This window comes from Brienomyrus brachyistius, chromosome 12 (genome assembly GCF_023856365.1).
Source record: "Brienomyrus brachyistius isolate T26 chromosome 12, BBRACH_0.4, whole genome shotgun sequence".
Lineage (NCBI taxonomy): Eukaryota > Metazoa > Chordata > Actinopteri > Osteoglossiformes > Mormyridae > Brienomyrus > Brienomyrus brachyistius.
The window spans coordinates 6,144,858-6,171,217 of record NC_064544.1 but is presented as its reverse complement, the minus strand read 5'-3'; the positions used below and the strand labels follow the sequence as shown (position 1 = coordinate 6,171,217).

Here is a 26,360-nt window from a genome sequence, read left to right as displayed (position 1 = left end):
GCCGGTTACTCTGGAGCGGCCGCGCTGAACGCCCCGAGCGGGCGGCGCGTTAGGGCTGCCGGTTACTCTGGAGCGGCCGCGCTGAACGCCCCGAGCGGGCGGCGCGTTAGGGCTGCCGGTTACTCTGGAGCGGCCGCGCTGAACGCCCCGAGCTGGCGGCGCGTTAGGGCTGCCGGTTACTCTGGAGCGGCCGAGCTGAACGCCCCGAGCTGGCGGCGCGTTAGGGCTGCCGGTTACTCTGGAGCGGCCGCGCTGAACGCCCCGAGCGGGCGGCGCGTTAGGGCTGCCGGTTACTCTGGAGCGGCCGCGCTGAACGCCCCGAGCGGGCGGCGCGTTAGGGCTGCCGGTTACTCTGGAGCGGCCGCGCTGAACGCCCCGAGCGGGCGGCGCGTTAGGGCTGCCGGTTACTCTGGAGCGGCCGCGCTGAACGCCCCGAGCGGGCGGCGCGTTAGGGCTGCCGGTTACTGTGGAGCGGCCGCGCTGAACGCCCCGAGCGGGCGGCGCGTTAGGGCTGCCGGTTACTGTGGAGCGGCCGCGCTGAACGCCCCGAGCGGGCGGCGCGTTAGGGCTGCCGGTTACTCTGGAGCGGCCGCGCTGAACGCCCCGAGCGGGCGGCGCGTTAGGGCTGCCGGTTACTCTGGAGCGGCCGCGCTGAACGCCCCGAGCGGGCGGCGCGTTAGGGCTGCCGGTTACTCTGGAGCGGCCGCGCTGAACGCCCCGAGCGGGCGGCGCGTTAGGGCTGCCGGTTACTCTGGAGCGGCCGCGCTGAACGCCCCGAGCAGGCGGCGCGTTAGGGCTGAATAATGGAGCGGCGCCATAAATAAATGAAGTTGAACATTTATGTATATTACTGAAATATTCATGCTGTGCTTCAAGCCCGCTGCCTCGTTTACCCGCACGCAGATACAATAGCTGATAAAGTGACCCATATATATCTTAATTGTCTGAAAAGCCTTGATTTTATATTTAAAATCTGGCTTGTGGGCTGATATGTAACTCATAGTCTGTTACTCGTAGGTTATAATAGGCCACGAACAGATTTTCATAGCATTATAATTAGCACATGGCACAGTGGCTCAGTGGGTAGCACTGTTGCTTCACACCCCCAGGGTTGGGGGTTCAGATCTCAGCCCTGCTCTGTGTCTCTGTGTCCCTGCATGTGTGTGTGTGGACTTTACTCTCTCCATACTGGGTTCCTCCTCAGGTCTGAAACCATACTGCTAGGTGAATTAGCATCCACACACTGCCTTCTGGGCTCGCCTCAACCCCGTCCTGGAAATGGATATAATTAGTACACGATCAGCTGATATCGTTAAGGTTGGTACGTGGGTGTGTCGGATGGAGGTGGGGGTGGGGGCTCCGTGTGGCACCTGTAGGTCCGGCTGCTGAGTCACGCGGCTGGACCATGCGCCGGATTCGTACATACTCTCAGTTACATGCGCTGGCTCCAGGCCCGTTGCTCTGGTGATGAACTATAATTACTGAGGGAAGAAAACACCAACCAGCTTAACCTGGAGCAGCGCTCCGGGCCTTCTGCACCTCGCGGGAGTCAACCTGCCCTATCGGGAGGTGCTGGAGGTTTGACAGGGAGCTCCAGGCCTTCTGCACCTCGCGGGAGTCAACCTGCCCTATCGGGAGGTGCTGGAGGTTTGACAGGGAGCTCCAGGCCTTTTGCATCTTGCAGGAGTCAACCTGCCCTATCGGGAGGTGCTGGAGGTTTGACAGGGAGCTCCGGGCCTTTTGCACCTCCTGGGAGTCAACCTGCCCTATCGGGAGGTGCTGGAGGTTTGACAGGGAGCTCCGGGCCTTCTGCACCTTGCAGGAGTCAAGCTGCCCTATCGGGAGGTGCTAGAGGTTTGACAGGGAGCTCCGGGCCTTTTGCACCTCCTGGGAGTCAGCGTGCCCTATCGGGAGGTGCTGGAGGTTTGACAGGGAGCTCCGGGCCTTTTGCACCTCCTGGGAGTCAACGTGCCCTATCGGGAGGTGCTGGAGGTTTGACAGGGAGCTCCGGGCCTTCTGTACCTCACTGGAGTCAGACTGCCCTATCGGGAGGTGCTGGAGGTCTGACACAGAGTTCCAAGCCTTCTGCACCTCATGGGAGTCGGCCTGCCCTATCAGGAGGCGCTGGAGATCTGACGGGGCGCTCTGGGTCTTCTGTGCCTTACGGCAGTCTCGCTAGTCAGCCTGGACACCTGCCAGGGCGCTCTGGGCCCTCTGTGTCTCATAGCAGTCATGGCAGTCGGCCCAGAGGCCTGCCAGGGAATTTTCGGCCTTCTGCGCCTCATGGGAATCAACCTGGAGGCCTGCTGTGGCGCTCTGGCCTTCTATGCCTCATGGGAGTCAGCCCGGAGGCCTGCCGGCACCTTACAGCAATCATGGAAGCCGGCCCAGAGGCCTGCCTGGAGACCTGCTGGGACGCTCTGGCCTTCTGCGCCTAATGGGAGTAAGCCCGGAGGCCTGCCGGCACCTTACAGCAATCATGGAAGCCGGCCCAGAGGCCTGCCTGGAGACCTGCTGAGGCGTCCTGTGCTTCATAGCAGTCACGGCAGTCGGCCCAGGGGTCTGCCAGGGCAAGAGCAGAATGCTCTCAGTTCTCAGCTACAGCTTCGCCATTTGAACCACAATGTATAAGCAAGCAGTGAGCGAGGAGATCATCCTGCAGGAGATTAGCAGTTAGCATCAGAAACACACTTCTGGCTTCTGGTTGGGCAGATCCAGGGGCCGCTTGCTGCCTCTCGTCTCTAGGTTCCTGAAGGGTCACACAGAACTATCGGTGGTTCCTCTAGGTGCCACAGAGCAACTGCCTCAGCATGTGTGCTTTTCTGTGGCTGTAATGCCAGGTGGGGTTGGCCTCCTTATGAACAATAGCTGAAGTTATGAGATATGGTGCTGTGAGACCAGCATGGTTTGAGTCCCTCGCCCCCCAAGGCCCGACGTTGTGTCATTATCCACGCTGTCTCTAACATCCCGACGCTGCTAACCCTGTCGTACCTCGTGTCGGGTTCTGGGTGCTGACTTGGTGTTGGGTTCTGTGTAACAGGCATCCCCTGAATGTGTGAAATGATCTCTGGCGGGGAGCATTTACACTGCTGCCTAAATCTCAGAAGTGCATTTTGTTTGATTGGTTTGTGTTATAAATCATGTCCTCTTACCTACTTTGGATGGTTTCCTCAAGAATGATACTGGATCCGTTCATGAAAACACGCCCCTTCCCCCCGTCCCAGATCCCGTTCCTCTTCCTGTTCGCCTCGCGTATGTCCTCCTTTGCCTTCGCCGTCCTCGAGTCTGCAGGCTGTTTCCCGCAGGTTGACAGTATCCAGACCCCCTGCAGCTCTCTGGCAGTGATCCTGCCCATCTGGACATGTCACGTGCGGATGACACGGATCCAAGAGCTGGGACCGCAGGACAGCTCAAACCGATGGGGGGAGGGCTGTTATTTAAATAAGACCAGGGGCGGGGAGTAGACGCCGCCTGGAAGCGGCCCGGGGGCCTCGGGCCCTGAACTCGGCGCAGGGACCCGTGTTTCCTGTTGACAGAGCTGCTTACTGTACATGTGGCCCTCAGCCAGGCAGGCTGTGTTAGGGTGCCCAGCCACGTGTGCGAGGCAGCAGCCTCGCTCTCCTGTTCAGTGCCTCCTTACAGGTCGCTCTTTCCGTGTCCCGAGGCCCCTCCCTGCATTTTTGCCTTTGTTGAGATAAAAGTGGAGAAGTTATTCACCTCAGGGAGCGATTGCAGAAGGACCATGCTGGGTCCCTTATGGTAATCATGGGTAACAAAGTGAGAGACATACATATTAATCAATAAATTGCAAAATATGTACAGTAAATCTATTATTATTAACATAAAAAGTATATATTTTATCTCTTTTCTCAACAGATTACACAGATGAATGTGAACAAAACTCAAATAGGGTGTTTTTGTTTTTGAGTGATTAATCGCAGAGCGATTTCCTCGCCTCCCACAAGTCTCTCAATCGTATATCTGAACGGACATCAGCCACTGAAGCTTGGGGTCGGTGAGGCGGAGCGAGGGGCCATTTCAGTGTGTGTTTATATTCGAAGACCCCTGGATCTGTCTGAACGGCTTTGTGTAAGTGTGTCACATCCGCTGCAAAAGGGCCTCAGAGCTGTTTCGGCCGGAGCAATCACCGGAGTAATTCCCCGCTACGCCGCATCCACGCGGGAGCGGCCCGCTGCCAGATCACTGCCTATATTTAGATGCACTTCCTGTGAGGGAGCAGGAGAGATGCTACTGCACGTGGAGATGGGAAGCGGCACAGCGAGCCAGGCAAGCTGTTCTCGGCGTCGCCACTCAGCCGTACTGTGCCCTTTTCAGCACCCAGTCCCGGGCTGGAATGTACTCTGGGCCTGCAGACTGCTGTTTGCCAGTCTTTAGGCATGTTGATATATTAGAAAAATATCCATCAATAAGGGGTGAAGCGCACAAGGCTCTGAAAACAGCCTTTAATTTAACAGGTCAGGGAGTTTGTATTTTTTTGCGTCTTTATTGACACAAAGTCTTTATTGATTTTCTTTGGAAGGCCTGGTACATGACATACATCCAAAAAAATATACATGTATGTATATATGCCCTCTTATTCTCATATATACATTATAGGCATGAATGTCAAATTAATTATTGGGGGGGAACCTACACAGCACAAGCTGTTGTTTTCATACGAGTCCAACATCTAACCGATAGCGAGGCTGTAGCATCTTCATTTTTATCTCCTTTCAATCCAAAGAGCTTCACTCAGAAGACAGTGTCTCCACCACAGCCCTCATCCAGTGTCCCACATCTGGGACCCTGGTTGTTTTCCAGTGCCTCAGAATCATTGGGGATGCAGTAAGGCAGTAATAATAGGTGAGGCAGTTTCATTATGGACAGCCTCTCTGTGCATCTGAGTATGTTAATCAGCGTGCAGTGACATCAGAGATTTTACACGACCTCGTAGGGCGCTGTAGTATTTGTAACGAAAAACTACTAAGTCGCTGTGGCATTTCAACTGGAGTGAAACCGCATCAGCCAAAATGATGTGGAATTTGCCGCGATGGTTGGACTGGAAACTGTACTGAAGGAAGTGAAAATCAGTCATATTTTTTGGAATTGCATTCCGTTAGAAGCACAAAACCGTTTCTCTTAAGATTTCTCACTGTGTTCGCAACTGCTGCATTGCGCTTTTGGTGGAAGGGCTGCGGTGTAAATCTTTGTGTGTTTAGCTGGTGCATTGATTTGAATAAAAAGAAAAAAAATAGACCTTTGTTACATTGTACTTCTCATTTTTTGAGAAAGCAGCGGCAGCCATTAGGGTTAAGGGCCCCGCTCAGGGGCCCGAAGGTCACTCACTGGGATTTGATCTGGGGACCCTCTCATCCTCAACCACTGAACTGCACGGCGCCTCCCTGTGGTTGATTGGTAGTTGGGTTTGTGACTGTGTCTCACTTGCTTAAGGCCTGACAACAGCAGTCAGATGCCACAGCGCCGCTCAGAGACGCTGCTGCACAGAGACGCTGTCGCACAGAGACGCCGCCGCACAGAGAAGCTTCTGCACAGAGACGCTGCCGCACAGAGACGCTGCCGCACAGAGAAGCTTCTGCACAGAGACGCACAGAGATGCCGCCGCTCAGAGACGCCGCTGCACAGAGACGCCGCCGCACAGAGACGCTTCTGCACAGAGACGCACAGAGATGCCGCCGCACAGAGACGCCGCTGCACAGAGACGCCGCCACACAGAGACGCTTCTGCACAGAGACGCCGCCGCTCAGAGACGCCGCCGCACAGAGACGCCGCCGCACAGAGACGCCGCTGCACAGAGACGCCGCCGCACAGAGACGCTTCTGCACAGAGACGCACAGAAATGCCGCCGCACAGAGACGCCGCTGCACAGAGACGCCGCCACACAGAGACGCTTCTGCACAGAGACGCCGCCGCTCAGAGACGCCGCCGCACAGAGACGCTTCTGCACAGAGACGCCGCCGCTCAGAGACGCCGCCGCTCAGAGACGCCGCCACACAGAGACGCTTCTGCACAGAGACGCCGCCGCTCAGAGACGCCGCCACACAGAGACGCTTCTGCACAGAGACGCCGCCGCTCAGAGACGCCGCCGCACAGAGACGCCGCCGCACAGAGACGCCGCCGCACAGAGATGCTTCTGCACAGAGACGCTGCCGCACAGAGACGTTGCCGCACAGAGATGCTGCCGCTCAGAGACGCTGCCGCACAGAGACGCTGCCGCTCAGAGGCCCCCCAGCAGGACGGCTCCTTGCCTTGTTTTCCAGCCATTCTCACTACTACTTTACTTTCACTCCTGTTTTTTTTTCCACCTCCTTTGGCTACAGAGGAAATCCACCCCCCCCCCCCCGTCAGGATTCCACGTGAGGCATGATGTCAGCTGTGACTCTGCCCTCTGCTTGTCATGCCTGCTTCGTGGTGCAGTGGCGGGTGTTTGCCCGCTCCTGCTTCTCCTCTGGTGATTCTTGGGAACCCCTTTTCTCAGTAGCAGACGATCGAACTCAGCGGATGTCCTGGTCGAGACAGTTAGCTCGCTCTGCCTTAGGGCCACAAGCACTTGGTCAAGTGTGCCTGTACACTTTAAATTCTTTATAATATGTATTTGCGCGATTCAGAGGTCATTAGCATCTGTGCTTTGCTGTAATTTGCATTGGTTTCATTTAGCTATTTTAAATTATGTTTCAAAAGGAACTAAACACAAAATGGGAGCCTAGAGTTAGTGCAATATTGACTGAAAAACTCCTTCGCACAAAACTACACGGACATTTACAGTAAATGCAGCCTCCGTATTTGGTCACCTGTCAGACCGTCGTGATTTCTGCAATCTGCATGTATCTGCAGTATTTCTGGTACAGCAGATTAACCCTAAGACATCCTGTGTGAGCTGCGGGGCTCTGTGATGGGTCTCGAGATTCGGCAAGCTGGAGTCAGAGCTCCAGCCAACTGTAAATACGGCCGAAACAGTGCGCTCATTTTTTTATCCAACACAAACATTTAACAATCTGCTTTTTGAGGTATCTCCAGAGTTCAGTGGAGGATTCAGTGGATTGTTCACTTCAAAGACGTCGGTTGCGCTGCGCTGACCAGCGTGTGACAGGGTCATTTCTTACGGAGCTTGCGGCGTGTCCGAATTTTAGCCACTGCCTGTATCTTCCGGTTGACAGTTAAGGTGATTACAGCAAGGGCACGCAGTCATGTTTACTCTGCAAATAACAGGCAGGAGGCAGGCCAGCTACGCCAGCACTAAAGCCTCAATTCCACATGCATGGTAGGTCCCCTCCTCAGCTTCTCCATATGGCCGAAGCATCAGAGGGTGGATTCATAGATGGAGGTTTATCACCGAAGCAGAGTCTGGCTGGGTTTTAACAAGAACCGTTTCCCAAAAGTGACTTACCTGAAAGAGATGTTTATATCGTGTGGTTGACATACTAACGGCAGAAAATAGGTCTTTAATTTGTACTCCAGTTTCCATCTCCCAGTTGCTACTGGCAGCACTAGACCCGCTATGCTTCAGTACCCAGTGCAAACCAAGATTTCATAACATTTCAACCAGTCTCTCCTCTCATGAATGTCTCAACTTATCCGAGCTTAAGCAACAAGTTTCCAGTGACTCTTGTGTTTCTCCCCTGCCAGGATTTCGGACCTTAAGGAGACACCGTATGCACTGTTATTTAATAAGCTCGGTGCTCTGCATGCGTGCCACGGGTTGAAATGCATTTCTGAGGATTCCACTGCATGCTGGAGCATCGTGTGCTGGAGGAGATGGGCTGCACCCTGCAGATGTGATGCACTGCAGATTACCGTCATTTTCCATGCGCTTGCAGTCCTCCTCCTCCTCCTCCTGCGTGGCTGAGAAACGGCCACAGATAGCGGGTATTTATAGAGGTGCTTAATGGGGCTCGAAGAGTGACCTGTCGTCAGTCAATGAGGATTCAACATGCTTTTGCACACCGGGCGTCATTAGGTGCCATTGTCATCTGATGGATTAGCTCTCCGCTAAGGCTAATCTGGGGTAACTAATAGTAGCTAAAAGGGGTCGTCGGGGATTGTGGTTACGTGCTTATTCAGACAGAGTGGAACCACCGGAGAGATGACCGTCGACAGGCTCTGGAGCCAATCGGAACCCTGCTGATGCTGTGACGTAACTGCAGAGAAGCTAAGGCTTTATCGGATGTCCCGTAAACCTGTTCAGCCATATTGACGTAGACGACAGTGAGTATGGCCTGCAAGTCAGAGCTAAGTATCACTGACAGAGCAGGAGTTACAGGAAACGGAGCCCTGAGCCACCTCACACAGCTGGGCACGTCAGCTTCACCGGACCACGAGGTTCTGATGGGAAACTGAGAAACGCAGTAGAATTAGGATCATGGAGGTAGAGGGCGCCCTGCTGTGGGGGTCACCATGTTGACATGTTCCCCGGTTCTGGATTAGACCGCATTGAAATCGAGGACCTTTTTCCCTCCCTTGCTTTGGTTGGCTGCCCCATGAGCCCCCCCTGCAGGCCGGATCAGGCGGGTATCCAGTTGCTTATAGTGTTTCTCCAGCTGGTGTTGCTTTACTTCTTCAGTCTGCGTGACATGAAAGGCAGAGGGAAGGTGTGTGGGCTGGCAGGGGTGCGAACTGGAGACATTCAGCCACTTGCCTTCTGCTGGGTCTGGGGGGTGGGAGGACTCTGTCCATCTGTAGCTCAGGGGAACAACTGGAGAAATTAATGCAAATAGCAGGGCGTCCATGCTATTGATAAAGTGCACAGAACAACTGCATTTCACAAGATTCATGAGCTAATTAGATACAGAACTAGAGTTCTGCAACTCATTTTTAAGTACGGATTTCACCTAAAGACGGTCCATTCATCACCATTCAGATTCACGTAGATACTTCAAATTCCTGGTGTTATTCTCCTCTAGCTTAAGACTGCAAGGCTTCTCTAGATCAATGTGCTCTTCCTTTTGAAGCAACATTCTTATATCCTGATACTTTCCGTGCACCAGTAAATCAGGTTCTGGTGCCAAGAGGCATCTGCATGTTGGGGAAATGTTCATCTGTAACGTGCAGCCTGCCACCCACATTCCAGGAAACCAAGTGGAAAACGTGCCTTTTATTAATTAAGACGACTAAATCTATATTTGGTGAACAGTTTTGCTGCAGTAAACATGAGGAACAACAAATGTAAATGCCAAATTCACGGACTTTAAAGGCAGAATACTAAGGGTGCCAACTGAAACATCTGCATCATCGATCATAGCATTTTTCCTTTTCATTATCCATGAAATGTTGCTTTTTAAGTTGTTGACATTATTCAGAACAAAGTAGCACAGTTAAAACTTCAGAGAAGCCAGTAATTGATATATAACAGCATGTCATCTGTGAGTCACTATTGGCAGATGTAAGTTAAAGCCTGTCTGGTTTGACGTTGTACTTGTCGTGGTTTTGCCACCAGCTGTGTACATGCAGGAGCTGAGTCATGTTAATGCGCTCTGGCATGTCCACTGTACATCTGCTGGAGCTGCATGCATCCAGTGGCCTCCACTGAGCTCTAAGGAGATTCGCATTGTTTTGTCGGCCGACTGTCAAACTCTTCAGCTCACCTCCTTAACTGCGTACTGAAAAGCAGCCGCTGTTTGCCCAAAAAAGTCTGCCAGCTGTTTGTTTCGGACTATAGCGGAATTTGGGTTTTTCGGAGATGTCTCTCAGCACATTGACAGGGTGGGGAGAGATAGATGAGTAGAGGTGGACTCCATAACCTCAGGTCTGTCATTTCTAAGCACTGGAATTGGTGAACGTGTCTGTTTATCCTGGGATGTCAGTTAATAGCAGAACATGAATCGCCTCGGAAGCATGTGTCCCGCATCCCTTTGATGCGTTGACACTTCTTCGCGATCTCTCTTGCGACCTGCTTTCAGCCACCGTCCCGCTTACAGCCCGTGTTTGACCTTCTTTTGGTGTCTGTGGCAGCGGAGGAGGTGTAGAGTTACGGTGGTCCAGATTGACTTCCCTCGACACAGTGAATACATGGAGGCTAGCCATGAGTCAGAACTGTAGCGTGGGCTGAGACGACATGAACACCATGCTGACCCAGTTCTAGTAGACGGGAAAGAAAGAGGGAGGGAGTGCCAGAGAACATGCCCCAGGCCACCCACGCTAGCATCCAGGTTAGTGTTCGTGGTAGCATTTGGGTTAGCAACCCTAACAGCATTTGGGTTAGCATCACTGTTAGCATTTTGGTTAGCATCTATGTTAGCATCCGGGTTAGCAACCCGTAATAGCATTTGGGTTAGCATCAGTGTTAGCATTTTGGTTAGCATCTATGTTAGCATCCGGGTTAGCAACCGTAATAGCATTTGGGTTAGCATCAGTGTTAGCATTTTGGTTAGCATCTATGGTAGTATCTGGGTTTGCAACCCTAATAGCATTTGGCTTAGCATCAGCGTTAGCATTTGGATTAGCCTCCATGTTAGCATTTAAGTTAGCATCTGTGTTAGCATTTGGCTTAGCATCAGCGTTAGCATTCTGGCTAGCATTTTGGTTAACATCCGGGTTAGCGTCCACTCCTGCAATCTGACGGCTTCTCTCTCTACTTATAATTCCCCTTCGCATGAAATAACTGTCCAGTGTCATTTTGTTTTTGGGACCCTACTCAAAAAGCAATTTTGGGACCTCCTAGTGTAGTAACTTTTGTGGAATCTGTACTAACAGGGCGCTCCCAGACCTCAGGGACCCCATGCGAGTGTGTGGTTTCAGAATCAGCATCAGAATCAGAAAAAACTTTATTGATCCCAAGAGGGAAATTGCTTTTGATGATGGTAAACACTGGTACTGTGTGCCAGTGTGCAAACACTGCGTACTTTCCCGTCAAGGCAGCGAAAAATATCTATAGCGTCATAAACAGGCGTGTATTGGCCTGGGATCAACAAGCCTTGGGGCTGTTTGGTTTTGTTTGGCATCCGCTTGGTCTGCAAACACTGTTGAGAAAATGCTGAGCTCCCGGCTGCCAGCCTGCGTATGGTAAGGTACCCGACTGCCTGGCACTGCCCACAGCACCGCTCATATCTCCTCTGCGGAAAAACGTTGCAAGCTTTGCCCTAATTATTATGATGCATGTCGAGATCTTCTCGGGTTTCTCGTGTCCTGCTCTGATACAGCTGCATCGGCGAGTGGAGGGTTCAGACAGGTTCAGTGGTGACCTTGAGCCTTTCCACGGCTTCTTCTTATAACAGCCTGGGTTGCAGTGGTTGTTTACCAGCGTGCTGAAAAGGTTAAACTGATAGTGCTGGTCACCGTGGTGAGGGAAATAACCTCGGCTGCGCTCTGCAGAGGAACAGCGCTGTCACATGTGCTCGCTTCGATCCTGTCTCAGATACCGGCTGCGGGAATGCAAAGCAGTCTAGACATCTGCAGGGGTCCTCCTTTATGAGCATCCAGAGGTCACTTTAGCAAGGCAGAAGGTTGGCTCTTAAAGGGATTTCTAATGCTGCTTTGAGAAATCACCATTAAGCAAGTCCTCAGGCAGGATCCCTGGACAGGGTCCTCAGGCAGAGTCCTCGGGCAGAGTCCTCAGGCAGGGTCCTCGGGCAGGATCCCTGGACAGGGTCCTCAGGCAGAGTCCTCGGGCAGAGTCCTCAGGCAGGGTCCTCAGGCAGGATCCCTGGACAGGGTCCTTAGGCAGGGTCCTCGGGCAGGATCCCTGGACAGGGTCCTCAGGCAGGGTCCTCAGGCAGGGTCCTCAGGCAGGATCCCTGGACAGGGTCCTCGGGCAGAGTCCTCAGGCAGGGTCCTCGGGCAGAGTCCTCAGCTAGGATCCTTGGGCAAGAGTCCTCAGGTAGGGTACTCAGGCAGAGTCTGACTCTACATGTTACTTACAGCAAATTGTCATTCAGGAGTTTACAGTTCTCTGCTGCTGATCTTGGGTCTTAGAAAAAAAAAAAAAATAAAAAATATATATCCATCCATCCATCCATTTTCCAAACCGCTTATCCTACTGGGTCGCGGGGGGTCCGGAGCCTATCCCGGAAGCAATGGGCACGAGGCAGGGAACAACCCAGGATGGGGGGCCAGCCCATCGCAGGGCACATATATATATATATAATATTATAATAATATATTATATAATATATAATAATATTAATATAGTGCGGCTTTTGATGTAACTGACGCAGACATGAAGCTTACAGATCTCTTGTTTTTCAACAAATCTTTTTTAAAAGTATAATTTACCAAGTATGTGAAGGAAAAAAACGAGAAAAAAGTACCTTGCAGGCCTCCCTGATCATTTGATTACCGGTGATGGTGTTTCTGCCCCACGGGGGGCACAGTCATCCTGGCACTTTTATGGATGAGGCGGGATTATGGGGGCTTTCTGGGCATCGCAACTGCATGTTTAAAGGCACGTGAGAGTGTGAGACACACAAACACAGGAAGTCTTTCAGAATGAGCTCGTGATTCAGCCACACCTGCCTGTCAGCCTGCGGTTTTATGGTCTTTATGTTGTAATGCTGTAGTGCTGTAGTCAGTGTTAGTAGAGTAAACTTCCAGATCTGGGATTCGGGCGGTCGCCTCAAGGATGCTGCTAGCTGCCACCGGACTCACTTTTTCAGTTGTGCTGCCCAAACATCATACTGCCATCACATCCACACACTGATGTCCCCTTACTGGCCGCTTCCCTAAGCCGTCATTTTGTGTGGGGTGTGATTTATTCCTGAGTGGCCTGGAACTGCAACGGTAATAGAAAAGAATGACGTAGCGAATGTCTGCATTTACTGTGAATCATATCTAAATGCAGTTGTTCACGCGGTGATTTCTGAAGCTCCTTGCCATTTATTACTAGGTCTGTACAAGTCTGGCAGTGCGTTGAAATTTCTGTGTAAGTTGCCATTTTCCGCTCATGATATGCTCAGGCCACGTTCTGTTTATTTTCCTTCCCTCTCCCCACCTGATCCTTGGTACCCCATGGTCTGATGCTCAGCTCAGCCCCTGTCATGTTCCTTTTTACGAGCCGTCGCTCTAAGCCTAATCCTAAACCTAACCTAAGCCTAACCCTAAGCCTAATCCTAAACCTAACCTAAGCCTAACCCTAAGCCTAATCCTAAACCTAACCTAAGCCTAACCCTAAGCCTAATCCTAAACCTAACCTAAGCCTAACCCTAAGCCTAATCCTAAACCTAACCTAAGCCTAACCCTAAGCCTAATCCTAAACCTAACCTAAGCCTAACCCTAAGCCTAGCCCAAACCTTAGCCCTAAATATTCTGGCTTTTGTGCATCTCTTTCCCCCCCCATAAAGGAGTCTTTCGCTTTCATTTCTTTTTGCTACTTCCGTCAAACCCAACTTCACATCAATCCTGGTACCTACCTGCCATCCCGTTTCCTGTCCAGACAGGAAGTCCCAGGTACCTGTCGCACTGCACTGGAATGTGGAATGGCTTTGCAGTGTGGCTGCCAGCCTTGTGGGGGACCTGCTTAGGGGTGGGACACATTTCGGCCTTTATGATACAGGGTTTCTGCTGGGTTTAAGACAGCACGGACTGTAGGAGCTTTTAGGGGATATGCTTTGTGAGTGTGGATGGTGGGGTGGCTGGGATACAGTATCTGTCCTTCCTTTGCCAGATCAGGGCCCCCAGCGACCATGTTCACCTTTAGTCACGTTTGACACGCTCAGACCGGCTTGGCGGCAGCAGCAGCCTTTGGTAAACATGTTTATCACCTCATCACAGGTCGCAGTTAGATTAGCTGTTTCCAAGCCTACAGTAGATTAAGGCTATTTTTAGCCAGAATACATAGCATTCTCACCACTATCTAAAGGAAACCTTTTTAGTACTGTAATCATGAATTCATTAACAAATGCAGTTAGAATAACGATTCTGGGTTGTCCTCTGAATGGATTTCTGTTATATTTTGCTGCACTCTGTAAATTGACATTTATTTGACTGTAAATACCTAACCTGGTGTGTGGTCCAGAGGTGGGCACTGCTGAAACAGTTGGTATATTATGGCGTATATCAAGTTACATGATTATGAGGGATTGTTGTGTTATGTTAATGAGCTGGAGGGAGTGTTGTGTTAATGAGCAGGAGGGAGTGTTGATTTCTGTTAATGAGCACAAAGGAGAGTTGTATTATGTTAATGAGCTGGAGGGAGTGTTGTGTTAATGAGCTGGAGGGAGCATTGTGTTATGTTAATGAGCTGGAGGGAGCATTGTGTTATGTTAATGAGCTGGAGGGAGCATTGTGTTATGTTAATGAGCTGGAGGGAGCGTTATATCATCTTAATGAGTCTGAGGCAGTGCTGTATTATATTACTGCATACAGAGGATTTAGCATTATGTGTTTGGGTGTCATACGATGTTAAATGTGTTGAGTGTACTATTTGTATGGAGGCCCTTTAGTGTGAATAAGGAGATCTTGTCATGTTTATGGAGGACGTTTAGTGTGTATGGAGACTCTTTAGTGTATATGGAGGCCCTTTAGTGTGTATGGAGGACCTTTAATGTGTATGGGGGTCCTTTAGTGTGTATGGAGGACCTTTAATGTGTATGGGGGTCCTTTAGTGTGTATGGAGGACCTTTAATGTGTATGGGGGTCCTTTAGTGTGTATGGAGGACCTTTAATGTGTATGGGGGTCCTTTAGTGAGTATGGAGGACCTTTGGTGTATATGGAGGCCCTTTAGTATGAATGGGTGAGCACCCATCATGCCTGACTCCTGATATGTACAGGCCTACTTGCTGTATTTCCTAATGCCTCTGAAGGCTGAGCTAAGGGTAATTGCAGACGCTGGCTGTGTAATAAAAGTGTATGTCTTTAGGAAGGTGTGCAGGAGCGTTCATGGCTGCTGTGTGATCAGACTCGGCTGGCTGACGCGCGCTGGCATCTTCTTTCCGGCCTTTCGTCTGCTGACGGCGACAGGATGAAACCGTGACTGTGCTGCCACTTCCTGTGGAAACCGCAGACAAGCACCGGGGCATTTCCACGCCGCGCCCGCGCCCCGCCCCATCGCGCAGTGCCCGCCCCGCAGCGCCGCCCCGCAGCGCCGCCCCGCAGCACCACCCCCGCCCCACCATGGCACGCCCTACCCAGGGACTTGATCACCTTGCTTTCTACAAAGTACATTACTGGAGCTTCTGCTATATTGAATAAAAATGTGGCTATACAATATACTTGGGCAGGATATGTCCCTGTATGTACAAAGTTATTACTCTATGCACTGGGAACTCAACTTTGGACAAATGATTAAAAATATTAAATTACCAGCACTGGAAAGTTTAAAAGTTACTGCAAGAAATGTGAGAATGTACATTCACAGAGACGGCTAACACTTGAAGCGAAGCTGGTTTCCATTAAAAAGATTTGTGGGGTTCCTAAGCCAGGGCTTTTAATATTAATAATATATCATACACTCATATGCTAAATATCACAAATTTTGATATATGAATCTATGTGATACAAATCATTTTCAGTATTGTTTTTGGTTTATGCCCCATCTGCAAGTTTCTGTGATCTTTTGGCATACTTCAAAAATATACCTTTTTAACAACTAATTCACGAAAACTGAAACCATGAATCTCAAGTCCACGAACATGAAGGGGTTACTGCACAGTATATGCATACACAGAAAGCTTCTTCATACTGTTTCATTCCAAACCTTAGCGCTGAAACCGAAGATGGCGTATTTGTTGATGCTGGCTTGAGAGAGAGAGAAAAGACAAGCCTGTTGTTTACATAGATAGACAGAACTGACGGCAGATTTGCAGGACTCACCTTTGACGGCAGTTTGCCTGCTTGGTAGGAGTGACATGTTCTTCACGCCTCCTTTTTGTGTCCCGTCTGCTAACGTTGCATTCAGATTTAGGTCATTTTTTCGCAGATCTGCTAAATATTTTTATGGTTGCTTCCTGTTTCCTATTTCCACCTTAACATGACAGCAATGGTGTGATGTGACAGTAACACAGTACCTTTAACTGCTTAAACGTGCCTTTTCAGTTGCCTGTTATCGAAAAAGGCTGCAAACTCTCTGGAACTTTGAACATGTATTTGAAAGCAGCCAACTTTCCCTGCTGTAAAAAAAAAAATCTTCTGTGTCTTTCAAGCAAACAGAAGAAATGAGCTGCAGCGTCATTATTATTCCTGTGAGAAACGGAAGATTCCCAAGGAGAGCAAAGGCAGGCGAAGCCGAGCAGGTAGCGCTCAGCTTCTCATTGGGGTCAGGCTGGGCGCGCGGTGCTATTTTATTAAAACAGCCCGTGTCTCGGGCAGAGGGGGGTTCAGCCCTAATCAGACTTACTGCGGTATGAAATCCGTGGTCTCTGCTGGTGATTTTTACCATTTTAATGCGGTAAGCATGGGCATGAGTATCCCGTATGGGCATCGGTATCCTGTGAGGGCTTGGGTATCCCGTACGGGCATGGGTATCCCGTAGGGGCATGGGTATCCCGTAGGGGCATGGGTATCCCGTACAGGCATGGGTATCCCGTAGAGACATGGGTATCCCGTAGGGGCATCGGTATCCTGTAGGGGCATCAGTATCCTGTAGGGGCATCAGTATTTAGCTTCAAGTGTGCTTTTTGCTGGCAAGGGGCTGTGTTGTTGCCATCTGACAGGTGGGGTCTCGCTCATTCGACAGCCATACGGCCGAATCCGCAGATACACTCAGAACAAAATGAAGCAAAGGTCAGCAGTAAGGACGCCTCTAGACGGGAGGTGTGTCCTGTAAGCCTGTGCTCCACACTGCCCTTTAAGCTTTAAGTAAATGAACCCCCCCACCACTGGTGCCATGGTTACGCCCTGTGTGTGGAGGGAATAAGTACGAGTTTGATGATGGTGGGGGGGGGGGGGGGTGCTGCTGCACAACAGGGGTTCCCACAGTACACCAGCGTTCACTGTGTAACTACCGGGCTGCGGGGGCCCTCAAGTGAGTGCTGCCAGGCTACCCCTAGGAGGCACTGTGCTCCACTTCCAGACCCCCCCCCCCCCCCCATCCCACCACTTCCTTTGGTTGCGGTTTCAGCCAGTGACGTTTCACAGCCTTACTTCACTGCACACAGTAAATATGCGTGCATTGTAATCTATTCGTACACATAATTCATACACCTGTCATACGTCCTATCAGTGCGGCAGGGGGAGCCTTAAATGTGCTGTATTTAAGCAAACTCCCCTTCCAAAGGGCAACATAGTCAGAGAATTCAAGACGTTTTATCTGTCGTGTGCAACTAGAGAACTGGGATGTTTCATCACGGTGTACGGAAGATTAACTAACTGTAGATAGATGTGCAATAATGCAGTGAAAACAGACACTGCATAGAGGATTTTATGGTTAATTTACATGATTGCGGATGGCAATTACAGTGGGTTACAGTTTTAGATTAATGTCGTTAAAGGAACTTGTTATTAGTATGTTTTTTTCGAGTCATCCATCCGTAACTTTTCATCGCTGAACAGTTTATTCCCCCCCCACCCCAGAAACATCACAATGGCCCTCATTACTAACTGTGATTTTTCAGCTGGGTAAATGCAGCAACACGTACAAATATATCCCCTGTGTTTGACTATTTAATTTCATCTTCTTACTTAAATGACTCACAGACCCTATTTTTCTGAGATACTTATGTACATTTTGTTTTGCTGTGAAAATGATGTATATGTTTTGAAAGCAATTTGTTAGCAGTAAAATACTAATAATGTTATTTTAGTCAAAGAAAATGACACAGTAGACGTAATATTTACAAAATGTCATAATTTCCCCGAGATCTGCGTGTCCCTCGCATTTGCCGACTATTTATGTTCCCTTTATTGGGCCCCATGTTTTCATCCAGCAAATGATTCACAGTAACGCATCTATGCATTGGAAGAAAGTAAAGCTGCTTGACTTTTTGATGAGAATACGAACCCAACAATCCATCCATCCATTTTCCAAACCGCTTGTCAACTGGGTCGCGGGGGGTCCGGAGCCTATCCCGGAAGCAATGGGCACGAGGCAGGGAACAACCCAGGATGGGGGGCCAGCCCATCGCAGGGCACACTCACACACCAGTCACTCACACATTCACACCTATGGGCAATTTAGCAACTCCAATTAGCCTCAGCATGTTTTTGGACTGTGGGGGGAAACCGGAGTACCCGGAGGAAACCCCACGACGACATGGGGAGAACATGCAAACTCCACACACGTGACCCAGGCGGAGACTCGAACCCGGGTCCCAGAGGTGTGAGGCAACAGTGCTAACCACTGCACCACCATGCCGCCCCCGAACCCAACAATCATCAATCAAAATTCTTTACTAGGGATTAAATAAACTGTCTGAGAAGCTCTAGAAGAATCTGATTTGATGTGAAGCATGAACCGCCTTCAGCACACGATACAGGGTCCTGCTGGAACGTTTGCTCAGGCCTTGTTCCCCCCTCTCCCCGAACGCTTGCCTCTTATTTGTGTGTGTGTGTGTGTGTGTGGGGATTAGGGTTACATTACATTGTTGGGACCAACTGTCTCCCACAGTGTAATTACAACCCGTTTAGCTATGGTTTTGACGATGTGGGGACCATTTTCCTGGTCCCCACAAACATTTATCAATGCAATCAAAACACTAAAATAGGCTCATATTTAGCTTGGTTACTTATGGTTAAGGTTAGGGCTGAGTCTCACTGCCCGCAAGCTGGTGACAAAAAAACGCGTGAGATGTACTGAGAAAGCACTAGTACGTTTCCAGTGAAGGGATTCAAGTGGGTGGAGAATGGTGAACATCACATTAAGCATAAAATAAATTAGCCTCCATTAATGAGCAGCGTCACAATACTTGCATAATCCATGCATTATCATAATCCTCAGGGACAGGTTTGTGCACTTTCCCCCTGAACTGTAAAACGCTGCATCTACATTTGACGGTAAAATAAAATGCTGATTTTTGTAGACGTTTGCTTTTTAAACTCTGGACTGTTATACAATTTAAATGAAGTTTTCTTAAATTATGTTTCTGACTGAATTGCTTTTTTGGGTAGGTAAGTGGATGCTAATAACTTAGTGGAGTTTTTTGGGAAGGTTTGAGATCCACGGAGCGGGTTGGTGCTAATTCAGGAGCCGGCTGGGGGTCACATTCCCCCCCGGTGCTCAGAGGGTAATCAGAGACCCCTGGAGTAGGTGGTATTATCAGCCCCTGTCTGTGTCCATGGCGGTTTGGGGCAGCTTCATGCTGCCGCACAGCTTCCTGCTGCCAGACAGCTTCATGCTGCCGCACAGCTTCATGCTGCCAGACAGCTTCATGCTGCCGCACAGCTTCATGCTGCCGCACAGCTTCATGCTGCTAGACAGCTTCATGTTGCCGCACAGCTTCATGATACCGCACAGCTTCATGCTGCCAGACAGCTTCATGCTGCCAGACAGCTTCATGTTGCCGCACAGCTTCATGCTGCCGCACAGCTTCATGCTGCCGCACAGGTTCATGCTGCCAGACAGCTTCATGCTGCCGCACAGCTTCATGCTGCCAGACAGCTTCATGCTGCTGCACGCACTGACAGTGTCTTAACATGTTTATAAATGGTGCGGGTAATCGGCTCCGTGTCAGTGGCGCAGTCGAGCGCAGCCCAGCTTCCCCTGCCATCCCGAATGAACGTGTCATGGATTCCGCGAGCACAGTAGCTCTGGGCTGATGGCTGTTTACTGCCAGCCCCTTCCTCCCTGACATTATTCTCTTATTTTGCACTTGCTGCTAGGAAGCATGAGTCATTCCAGTGCTCATCTGCTTTTTTTATTGTGTCTTTTTTACTGTGCTTTCTGAAAACAGCGTTGAGAGATAAGGAAGGGTGACTGGGTAGCATGCAGTTAGTTGAGCAGTGGGTCCTTTTCTCTATGTACGTGATGAGGCTGTCACTTTATTTCCATTTTGTTTATCCGAAGCCATTTACATGATTTTTATTTTTGCAAATGCAGGGTCAGACAGTCTTGGGGAGCAATTGGAGATTAAGGGCCTTGCTCAGGGGCCTGATGGTGAAAACATTCTGCCCAGTCTGGGATTTCAGATGCTGATCTTCCAATCAGAGGCACAGTGTGCTAAGCCACTGCGCCACACACCACCACTGCATGGCTTATGATATCTTCAATATCCTCTATAAACCTTTATAGCATATTGAATGGGGACTGTATGTTCAGAATGGAGGGCCTCACTGGGGCATTTTGATGCTGCACTGAGAAACCCACATTAGCTCTCGTTAGCACATTACGAATGTCTTAGCTCTCGGTACCACATTAGCTATGCCTTAGCTCTCGGTAGCACGTTACCTATGCCTTAGCTCTCGGTAGCACATTACCTATGCCTTAGCTCTCGTTAGCACATTGGCTATGCCTTAGCTCTCGGTAGCACATTGGCTACGCCTTAGCTCTCACTAGCACATTAGCTACGCCTTAGCTCTCGGTACCACTTTACCAATGCCTTAGCTCTCGGTACCACATTAGCTATGCCTTAGCTCTCGGTAGCACATTACCTATGCCTTAGCTCTCGGTAGCACATTACCTATGCCTTAGCTCTCGGTACCACATTACCAATGCCTTAGCTCTCGTTAGCACGTTAGCTATGCCTTAGCTCTCGGTAGCACGTTATCTATGCCTTAGCTCTCGGTAGCACGTTAGCTATGCCTTAGCTCTCGGTAGCACGTTAGCTATGCCTTAGCACATTGGCTATGCCTTAGCTCTCGTTAGCACATTGGCTATGCCTTAGCTCTCGTTAGCACATTGGCTATGCCTTAGCTCTCGTTAGCACATTGGCTATGCCTTAGCTCTCGTTAGCACATTGGCTATGACTTAGCTCTCGTTAGCACATTGGCTATGCCTTAGCTCTCGTTAGCACATTGGCTATGCCTTCGCTCTCGGTAGCACATTGGCTATGCCTTCGCTCTCGGTAGCACATTGGCTATGCCTTCGCTCTCGGTAGCACGTTGGCTATGCCTTCGCTCTCGGTAGCACGTTGGCTATGCCTTAGCTCTCGTTAGCACGTTAGCTATGCCTTAGCTCTCGTTAGCACGTTACCTATGCATTAGCTCTCGTTAGCACGTTACCTATGCCTTAGCTCTCGGTAGCACATTACCTATGCCTTAGCTCTCGGTAGCACATTACCTATGCCTTAGCTCTCGTTAGCACATTAGCTATGCCTTAGCTCTCGGTACCACATTACCTATGCCTTAGCTCTCGGTAGCACATTACCTATGCCTTAGCTCTCGGTAGCACATTACCTATGCCTTAGCTCTCGGTAGCACATTACCTATGCCTTAGCTCTCGGTAGCACATTACCTATGCCTTAGCTCTCGGTAGCACATTACCTATGCCCTAGCTCTCCCCAGAACCATGTATCTGGCCTGTATTTAAACAGCAGTGTGAAGCCTGTGCAGTATCTGGTTCCACATGTTCAAATCTTAGTATCGGCAGAGTGATTTTGCTGCTGGGCCCTTCAGCAAGGCCCTCACCCCGCCATCGTTCCAGGGACTGGCTGACCCTTCTATCTCAGTAAGGCTCCAAAAACAGAAGCCTCTGCTGAATGAAAAAACAGGGTCACTGGTTCTATGGGTCAGAATTCACCTGAACACCGTGTGTGTGCAGTACAGACCACTAACTCGCACCTTGGCTCCACATCAGGCTGTTGACTTTCCACTTATAAAAAAACTTAATATGACTCTACCTAAATACCAAGTCATTAAACACCGACGAGCACCTGGGATGCGGAGCAGTGATCCTGCTCGAATACAAATTCACTTTCTGCAGTTCACCTGTGGGGTTCATTGCTATAGGAGGCGTCTTTATTTTCAACTGTGTTAAGATGTGCAGCAGCTTTCCAGGTAAATCTACCGGAGAGCTAAATATAGTGCGCAGACGAGAGCAGTCAAGGCGGTCAGTGACTTACTGGTGAACACCAGCGTTCCTGTGAGCTCAGGGCAGCTCTGGCTGCAGTGTGTCAGTGTTTCCCCGGTGTTGTTTTGGAGAAGGCCTTTGCCGGCAGTGGCATTGGATCTGCTCCCGTTTACCAGCTCTCAGCCAACACATTGTCTGCACTGGAGTTTCAGAAGCAGACCTCGGGGCCTGGCACCAGATGTTCTGCTACGAGAAAGACGACCCAGCCTTTTAAACACTTGCCAGTCTCCAGTGATGTTTCTCAAGTGCTGTGAAGCTTTATCAGCATTTCTTGAAAACACACCACAGGTGTTTTTCATGTGAATCTTGGGATTCTGAACAAGGCAATGCAGGTAAACCTGAGCATCTTTGATCATAATTGTCATCCTTATTAAAATAGGGGAATATTACTCAGAACCTTAATTGTTGGCACAGCCAATTAAGCTTTTCTTCATATCTCTGCCATGCCCCTGTTGGTCCATTTTAACAATTTATCCTGCGTGTTATGAATCTGGCCGGGTTTGGAGCAAGGGCGTGGCATGATACAGGCAGAAATGGTGGGCGACCCACTTGCGGCTCAATAGACAGGGATTTATGTAACGAAACAGAAAACACTAAGAACACCACAAAAGCCAAAAGGACCACGAGGGGACAAAAACAAAAGGGGATGAACAAAGACTAAATTTACAAAAGGGCCAAGACCAGCAGGCTACAAGCAGAATAGTCAAAACTTCACTAACATCCAGCAAACACAAACAATGAACCACTAGGGACTAAAACTCAGGCAGGAACTTAAATACAAAAACTGAACGGAGTAATGACAAGCAGGAGTGAAACAGACAATTAACCAATCAGGGAGGATGCAGGACAACGATCTTTCAGGTTAACACACAAGGGCAGGCAACAGGTGAAGCTCATAGACTAAAACATGAAACTCAAACTAGAAACAGAATCTAACAATAGGGTGACTGACAGGTAAAAACACAATCAAGGGCAAAAACTAAAACTGAATACAAATGCAAAGACTGATACAATTTAAACACAAGGGAACATAATCTACAAAAAACGAGGTGGGATTCAAACACAAGACAGAGGGGAATTATAGGCAGTCGCATGTTCAATGCATTGAGCCATGTGGCCAACAGGGAGCATGGGAAAATACAACAGACTAGAACATGGGGAAAAGGACACAGACTGGGACAAAAGGAGCTCACCCTGACACTGCACAGTTTACTGAATATACCTGTGCAGTTTTCTGAGTATACAGGTACCTGTACTGTTTGGTGATTGTACAGGGACCCGTGCTGTTTGCTGATTGTACAGGTACCCGTGCTGATTGCTGATTGTACAGGAACCTGTGCTGTTTGCTGAGTGTACAGGTACCTGTGCTGTTTGCTGATTGTACAGGTACCCATGCTGTTTGCTGACTGTACAGGAACCTGTACTGTTTGGTGATTGTACAGGTACCTGAGCTGATTTCTGACTGTACAGGTACCTGTACTGTTTGGTGAATGTACAGGTACCTGTACTGTTTGGTGAATGTACAGGTACCTGTACTGTTTGGTGATTGTACAGGTACCCGTGCTGTTTGCTGATTGTACAGGTACCCGTGCTGTTTGCTGACTGTACAGGTACCTGTACTGTTTGGTGATTGTACCTGTTTCTGTTTGAACAGAGCGTTGTGCTGGAATTTCTTCTTTCTACACATTAAGGATTTCTTGTCCAGCCTGCGACAACAATAATAGTTTCTAATTCTGCCTTTATAGTTTCTGGGTCTGTGTTTCTAACACTTCTGTCTCCCGTATGTCTCCTACTTGTTGGTTTTATGCTGATTTCAGTGTCATGCACATAACATTCAAAGTGTGAATTTTAGTTAAATATCTGACCTCGGACATCTGCCACAATTTCTGTAAAATATTTCTGCAGCTTAACAAATGCCCTTACAGTTTAGCTTTCTATTTTAACTCTCTACCAAGAGTCATCCATTTCCCATGAATCCCTTAAATAGCTCTGCCGAGTGTTCATTGTAGGAATATAGATATTCTCCATTAGACTGATTATGGGCTTATTTTATACTGTTTTTAAAGGTATATTTGCATTTTCAGTGTGGTCATTTGCATGCACATGATATAATAAACTTCAAATGATGTTCCCACCTATGGCTAAGTATCTTATGTGAAAGAAAAAAAAACACACACACACACACACACACACACAATACACTGTCTGTGTATTTTGGAACTCTGCCCCTTTAAGTTGATAACAGATGGGAGGATGCAGTGGCAGCTGTTTAGCAGCTGGTCTTTGATGAAGACCTCTGATTACAGGTCTGGACGCCTCCTCAAGTCCTGACTGAAGCAGGAGCTTGAGGAACAGTGCTTATGCTCAAAAACGCCGGCCTGCGAGGCCTTTTTACTGAAGCAGTGCTTATGCTCACAAACGCCGGCCGGCGAGGCCTTTTTACTGAAGCAGTGCTTATGCTCACAAACACTTGCCGGCGAGGCCTTTTTACTGAAGCAGTGCTTATGGCCACAAACGCCGGCCGGCGAGGCCTTTTTACTGAAGCAGTGCTTATGCTCACAAACGCCGGCCCGCGAGGCCTTTTTACTGAAGCAGTGCTTATGCTCACAAACGCCGGCCCGCGAGGCCTTTTTACTGAAGCAGTGCTTATGGCCACAAACGCCGGCCGGCGAGGCCTTTTTACTGAAGCAGTGCTTATGCTCACAAACGCCAGCCCGCGAGGCCTTTTTACTGAAGCAGTGCTTATGCTCACAAACGCCGGCCCGCGAGGCCTTTTTACCGAAGCAGTGCTTATGTTCACAAACGCCGTCCGGCGAGGCCTTTTGACTGAAGCAGTGCTTATGGTCACAAACGCCAGCCCGCGAGGCCTTTTTACTGAAGCAGTGCTTATGCTCACAAACGCCGGCCCGGGAGGCCTTTTTACTGAAGCAGTGCTTATGTTCACAAACGCCGGCCGGCGAGGCCTTTTTACTGAAGCAGTGCTTATGCTCACAAACGTCGGCCGGCGAGGCCTTTTTACTGAAGCAGTGCTTATGCTCACAAACGTCGGCTGGCGAGGCCTTTTTACTGAAGCAGTGCTTATGCTCACAAACGATGTTCTACGAGGCCTTTTCACTGATGCAGCGCTTCACTTTAGCTGGGCAGCAGCAGCTGGAGTGCCTGACCATTTACTGTGTTAACGTAAATAGACGCCATTTTGAAGTTTGATTCTGAGGATGCAGACATGCTGTCTGGTACCCCAGGCCTCTGCCCATCTGTCACCAGGGACCGTCACGCTGCCAAGGTGTGAGAGCAGAGGGAGATGTGTTTGCTGGCATGTGGGCCATGCCCCCACTGCTCCCACTGCCACTCAAGCAGCAGATGCCCACACTACCCTGCATTTGTCTGTAGATGTGCCTGAAGATGGCAGTTCCAACTTTGGTCAACTGACTGGCGTGAGATTTTCAATTCGAGACAGTCTGCACATGCATGCACACGCATTTTCATGTATGTAAGAGTTTTATCACCTTCTACATAGTCTGCCGGTTTGCAGACTACCACCAACGCTTCTGATGTAGCTAAGTTTGGGTTTATATTGCTATAATATATATTTTCCATAAGCTTTTTTGCGTGACGTGAGAGTCTGGAAGTGTGAGCGTCACTCCAGATGCGTGAGTCTTGGCAGCCCTGCATCCTGCACACAGCTATTCTGAACCGGCCCCTCCTGTCGCATTGCATTGTGGGATATAGGTCTCTTGGCAGTTGTGCCATACAAGATCTCACTGCCACTACCATTAAAAACTACGAATATGTTAACATTGAACTTAAACCTAGAACCTTAAAAGAAAACCTAAATGTGAAGTTATTTAGCATGATAATTAAATGCAAAAGTAATTACATGTAAAATGAAGTCTAATAACTTGACTGGTGTGTGGCTCAGTGGTTAGGGTGCAGTACATATGTGAGCAGTTCAAATCCCAAAGGAACGTCGTTCATTCCTGCTTGCTGTTGCTGGTCTTTTTAAAAATAAATAAATAAATGGACACTGCAAGCAGGTTACTATGGTGACCATAATCATTCAGTGAAGGTTTGCGAAAATCAATAAATCTAACACAGGAAGCATAACATTTTTGCGTGAGATTTCTGTTGAGTGTTGGTGGTCGCCATGGATATTGTGTTTTAACACCGAGAAGCTAATTAGGTGATGTAAAACAAGTGTAAAGGTCAACACAAATATTTTAAGCTTTTCGGGATTCAATTGTCGGGTTTACATCTTTGTGCAAGAGATAAAAAATAATAAATGAATCCAACTGAAGGAAGCAGTATGAGAGAATAAATTAGAAACGTTTAGACTTGTGTGATTTCAGAGTGTAATTTCTTGCCAAAAAGCTTCTGTTTTAAGGTAGAGTCTTGAATTTAATCTACAGTAAATCTGTGAAGTCTGGAGTTCTGGTGGGTTTAACGTCAGGATGGTTTTCAGGTTGCGAGGGTCAG

General features: G+C 49.2%; 1 protein-coding gene and 1 long non-coding RNA gene across 4 annotated transcripts in view; one reads left to right on the top strand and one right to left on the bottom strand.

The window, feature by feature from the left end:
• The window catches only part of LOC125705316 (mineralocorticoid receptor-like), a 53,294-nt gene that overhangs the window by 7,081 nt on the left and 19,853 nt on the right, over nucleotides 1-26,360 (top strand). The gene's annotated exons all lie outside the window — the stretch shown is intronic.
• LOC125705320 (uncharacterized) lies at nucleotides 20,454-21,330 on the bottom strand. Its single transcript, XR_007381470.1, has 3 exons — nucleotides 21,215-21,330; nucleotides 21,041-21,127; nucleotides 20,454-20,499 (listed from the first exon to the last, which is right to left on the bottom strand). It is a non-coding gene; the product is annotated as an uncharacterized LOC125705320 (long non-coding RNA).